Genomic DNA, 4192 nt, shown 5'->3' with positions numbered 1-4192 from the left:
CGTCAGATCTGCGTCCGCCCAGTCGCCCCTCGCCCACTTCGAGCTGTAGTTTCCATCGCTTTCAGACCCACAACCCTGACCCCTGCTTAGCTCAGGCTTTCTTCTCTAACGTCCAGAAACTCTGACTGCCAACTGGCTCTCCAACCCACGAGCAAAACCACTTTCCCACCCAGCACGCCGGCATAGAAGCTCATATAGATTGAATATATCAAAACACAGAACCATTACAGATACGGTAGTCACCAAAATGCGTATTGAAACAATATCTTAAGGTTGGTCATTTTCAGTGTGCAGGGGTTGGCAGTCAGCCATGTCAAACACCATTTGGTTAAAATTTTATCCCGCAAACTATGTGGCAACACGACTTACAGGAATGTCACCTTCAAAAATACTCAAGGAAGGTGCTAGGGAAATGTGTTCCAGCTAGAGGATCGGACACAAGAAAAAGCAAGGAGGTTTGTGTCTGAAGGACATTCTTGGGATTGACAAGAGCCAGGGATGAAGAGATTGGTAGGAGATAGAGGCAAAGGGCCATGCAAAGCGGCTTAATGAGCAAATGAGTTCATTCCAGGGAACTCTTCCCCATCTGGCGTGACTTTTGGAGTTAGCTGTGCCTGGGTTGGAATCCCAGCGCTCCCATGTAAAAGTTGAATGATTGGGAGAATTTTTTAAAAGGAAAAAAAAATCTTGGGCTTTAAAAGAGGTAAAATAAGGATTAAGTGTGACACTCCCTTTCCCTTAACTGGAAACAAACAAGGTTCTCTCCCCTTGTTACTTCACTATAAAGAAGCTGGGCATTTTCCTGCAAGCTGAGAAAATGAATCCCCACTTATCTCTCTTTGCCATTATTCTACTTCAGTAAATTAATTTCAAGCAGTAGTGGGCTCTGTGTGGGAGTTTTACCTGTAGAGTATGAGTAAGAATGTTCAGGAAAGGGTAAAACAGTTCCAGGCAATACTCTATTTGCCATGATTCTTTTTCTCCTGTACCCTTGAGGGGGTTCATTTGGTGAAGATTTTTTGGAACCTACAGGGGAGGATGTTCAAAAAGAAAAAGGCAAACACACAGCCAGAGAAGCCATGACCTACATCTCATCATATCAGAAGCAATCCTAGGAATATTTTGCCAGCAAAATTACATTGATCACAGGGCTAATGGAGGTTATGGATTTTTTTTTTTTAAGTTTAATGAGGTTAAAAAAGAAATCATCCAAGGTGCAGGACTGTATATAACAGGATCCACTTGTGAAAAAGAAAACCCTCATGTGCTTGTAGATACTATAGAAAATGTATGAGATACACACAAATCTGCTAACAGTAACTGCTTTTAGTGAGGAGCTCTAGAAATCTGGGGAGGGAGAAGACTTTCTTTTCGTTGTGTACACTTCATCCTCTGAAATTTATTTTCCACGGGCATATTTTCCTTTTAAAATTGTATTTCAGACAAACAAGAAAGGGGATAATATAATAAACATCTAGGTTCCCATGTTAGGGCTTAAGAAAGAAAACAATTAAGATTTGATTGAAGCCCCCAAGAGACAGCAGCTCTCCTGAATTATGGTGCTTATCCTTCCCATAAATGCTTTTTACCATGTGTTGCTTTCTCTATTTAAAAAAGAAAACAGGGGTGCCTGGGTGGCTCAGTTGCTAAGCGTCTGCCTTTGGCTCAGGTCATGATCCCAGGGTCCTGGGATCGAGCCCTGCATCGGGCTCCCTGCTCTCTGGGAGGCCTGCTTCTCCCTCTCCCACTCCCCCTCTTTGTGTTCCCTCTCTCACTGTGTCTCTCTCTGTCAAATAAATAAATAAAATCTTGGGCGCCTGGGTGGCTCAGTCGTTAAGCGTCAGCCTTCGGCTCAGGTCATGATCCCAGGGTCCTGGGATCGAGTCCCACATCGGGCTCCCTGCTCAGCAGGAAGCCAGCTTCTCCCTCTCCCACTCCCCCTGCTTGTGTTCCTGCTTTCGCTATCTCTCTCTCTGTCAAATAAATAAATAAAATCTTTAAAAAAATAAAAAAGAAAACCACCCAAAACTTAATAAGCATCAGGATGCTAGGGTCTCCTGTCTCCACAGATACCAGCACGACGCGAGACACCTGCTAAGAAGAAATCCGACTTCCAAAGCGGAGCGTGGAGAGAGGAATCAAGGTTATAAGAGCAGCTGGATTAGAATGCAGCCTCCTGCATTTACTCCCACATGACCTTGGCAGCCTCCGTATTCTCTGAAGTCATGGTTAAGTACCCACTGCATCATTCAATGATTCAACAGTCAAAAGGTTATGTGATATAGCGACTGGCCTATGGCGAAGGCTTGATAAATATTAGCTATTATTACTATTCCTGGCTCTCCCTTCCAGGGGTAGGGGTGAGGAAGACGCCTAAATGTGGAAAAAGAGGTCTTGTTTCTAACCTCAGAGATACTCACATCGCCCACAGGCAAGGCAAGTGGAAAGCGCCCCAGGGCGCGGCCTCGGATGCGGCCAGCAGCCCCAGCCATTGCCCCTCAGCATGGCGGTTACCTCCGCCAACTGCCCACTGCCCCAACCTCATTGGCTGAGGCCTGGAAGCTGGTCCGGCGAGCCAATCAGCGGAGGGGACGGCACAGCCTCGGGCAAGCCTACCCAGGTACCTGGGGGCGAAAGGCTGAGTCTAGGCTCCAGCAAGGTGTCCTTTGTGCATTGAACTTTGTCATTTTTTGCTGAATATCCTTTGCTAGACTGGAAACTTTATGAGGGTAGGGCAGTGTCTGCATTCCTTAATGTTGACCTTCAGGGACTAATGCATAATTGACACCCATTTGGTGAATGACTAGATGAGGAATACACATCCCCTAAGTAGGTCAAACTTGTAAGTCTTTATCTCTGAACAAATAGGTGAAGAAGCTCATTCCTAGTTTATGCCCTTGCTACTCCAAGTGTGATCCTCCTCCTCCAGCAGCAGCCGCAGCACAGATATCAGTACCTATGGGAGCCCATTAGAATGCAGAATCTCAGTCCTCACTCCTAGACCTACTAAATCAGGATCTGCATTTTAAGATATCAGGTGATTTCTTAACAACTTATGGTCTGAAGAGTATTCAGTCACTCCCATTTGACCTGATAGCAAATAAATGAACGATCTAAGTCCATTTTATAGATGATAAAAATATTTTAGGTGTCACGGGAGAATTAGAATCTAGGACTACATATTTCCAAAACTAAGTATTTAAGTTGCACTATCTTGAGCTCTATTAGCTTCCTCATCTCCCAAGAGGTTCAGCGAATGTTTTACTTCAGAGTGAGCCATGTATAGAGCATGGGACTCTTAATCTCAGGGTAGCTGAGTTCAAGCCCTACATTGGGTGCAGAACTTATTTAAAAAAAAAAAAACATGGGGCGCCTGGGTGGCTCAGTTGGTTAAGCGACTGCCATTGGCTCAGGTCATGATCCTGGAGTCCCGGGATGGAGTCCCGGGATGGAATCCCGCATGGGGCTCCCTGCTCAGCAGGGAGTCTGCTTCTCCCTCTGACCCTCCCCCCTCTCATGCTCGCTCTCTCTCTCTCTCTCTCATTCTCTCTCAAATAAATAAATTTAAAAAATCTAAAAAAAAAACCAAACAACTATGGGCTTTGTAGTTAAACAGGAGTGGGTTTGGATCATAGCTCTGCAACTTTTCCGTGTGAACTTGGGTGAGGCAGTTACCTCATCTGTAAGAAGAGATGCCATTGACCTGCCTCATACGCAGTTTAAAAATTAAATGAAATAATCTATGAGAAATGCAATGCCTCGCATATAAATACTTATTATTTTTCAAAGGCAAATCGAGGACCAGATGCCAACTCAATTGTCCCTCGTCGAGTAAGTCATTTCTTCCACACCAAATCCAAAATCTGACAAAGACAAGCGTAACCATGAGCACAAGAAATCAGAATCCCTTAAGTCTGCACACCATTTTGCAACTAAAATGAACAGAACTGTATAACAAGAGTGTGACCTCTACCAAACACACGTCGCCGGTTACCTTTATTAACCAGGTCAACTATTAGTACTTTGCAAACCAAAATGCCGACCTCCAGAAGCCCACATCCTACCCGGTCACGTAACGTATCCCGGCCCTTCTTTTCCCGTCCATTGCATCAGCCGACTTAGAGCCGCCTTCCCGGAAAACAACTAGTAAGCTGATTCGTGCTCGAGTTGATTGGCATGTTAGCTGACCAAT

At 45.0% G+C, this 4192-nt stretch overlaps 1 long non-coding RNA gene across 1 annotated transcript; it reads right to left on the bottom strand.

The window, feature by feature from the left end:
• Window positions 1-3759: 3759 nt before the first annotated feature.
• LOC118533064 (uncharacterized) lies at window positions 3760-4121 on the bottom strand. The gene is made up of 2 exons (XR_004916041.2): window positions 3995-4121; window positions 3760-3863 (listed from the first exon to the last, which is right to left on the bottom strand). It is a non-coding gene; the product is annotated as an uncharacterized LOC118533064 (long non-coding RNA).
• Window positions 4122-4192: the final 71 nt, after the last annotated feature.

The sequence above is a fragment of the Halichoerus grypus genome, chromosome 15 (genome assembly GCF_964656455.1).
Source record: "Halichoerus grypus chromosome 15, mHalGry1.hap1.1, whole genome shotgun sequence".
NCBI classification, from domain to species: domain Eukaryota; kingdom Metazoa; phylum Chordata; class Mammalia; order Carnivora; family Phocidae; genus Halichoerus; species Halichoerus grypus.
This window is presented reverse-complemented; position numbering and strand designations above follow the sequence as displayed.